We start from the raw sequence: 1210 nt of genomic DNA, 5'->3' as shown, positions 1-1210 counted from the left end.
TACTGCTTACAATCTGAGTTAAGGGAATGATGTACATATTAGGGGCCCTAAGATGGAGCCTTGGGGAATGCCGCATGTGATTTACATATCTTAAAAAAGTCCCTGTCCATCTTGTAGGACTTAAACCAGGAAGGACTGGAAGAGATCAAAGCAGCTGGTTATTGTTAGGAAGCTGTATAGCTGTTGAAACACAGGCAAATACTCTCAATGATCAAAGAGAGATTTGAAATTGTTTGTTAAAAAATAGAAAATATAAAGATAAATAATACAATAAAAGACAACTGGACTACAGTGGAAAAACGATCTAGACATAATAAAAAAATGTATTAAATTACGTGTATTTATCCTTAATTTAAATAGGTAAATGAGATAGTTTGCCAATGGAAGGATTATTTTTACTACTAAAATAAGACAATTTGATAATATGAACTTGAAATAAGACAATGCAATTGTGTTTTCTTATTTCAAATGTAAATTGTCTTTTTCCATTGGCAAAATGTCTCTTTTACCTCCTGAATCCAAGAAGAAAAGTACTTATTTTAAGAAAAAATGACCTATCCAGACTTTGATTTTTTCCAGTGTACAAACTTAAACTAGCAAGATTTAGATAGCTCAATTAAAAGCCACGCTAATCAAATATGTTTTTAATGATTTAAAGAAACCTAGGGTTTCAGAGCTTTTACAGTTTGACTTTACAGTGGAGCATGAGAGCTAAAAATTTCTTCTCCATGCTTGGTTGTGGTTCTACAGAGTAGACTGACTTTAAACTTCTCCAAAAGCTCCTTTCCTACATGTATCTGCTTTGTTTCTTGGTTGTTTAATCAACATGTTCTAACAAACATCTGGCATCTTTACAGAACAGCTGGATTCATTCTGAGATTAACTAAGAAGAACCTCATATTCACTCTGTAACTTCTGAGGCAACTGATGGACTTGGATTTAATTTGTTGATGTCAAACCACAGTGGGCTGTATATAAATGCAAGACATACCTTTTCAGATTTGTATTCATTTAAAAAAGTAAACAATGGATATAAGCTTGAATTTTTAATTCATCTGATCAAGCTTATAGGGGTGTGAAAACCTTTCCAAGGTAATATAAATCACATAGCAGAAATATATCAGCCAGTTTTATATATTTTTTGGTCAGCTGGGGGCAGCAAAACAAACTCAAACCACTATCTCTATATGTAAGATAGTCATATGTGTGT

Source organism: Cyprinodon variegatus, unplaced genomic scaffold, assembly GCF_000732505.1.
Source record: "Cyprinodon variegatus isolate N-32 unplaced genomic scaffold, C_variegatus-1.0 Scaffold283, whole genome shotgun sequence".
NCBI lineage: Eukaryota > Metazoa > Chordata > Actinopteri > Cyprinodontiformes > Cyprinodontidae > Cyprinodon > Cyprinodon variegatus.
This window is presented reverse-complemented; position numbering follows the sequence as displayed.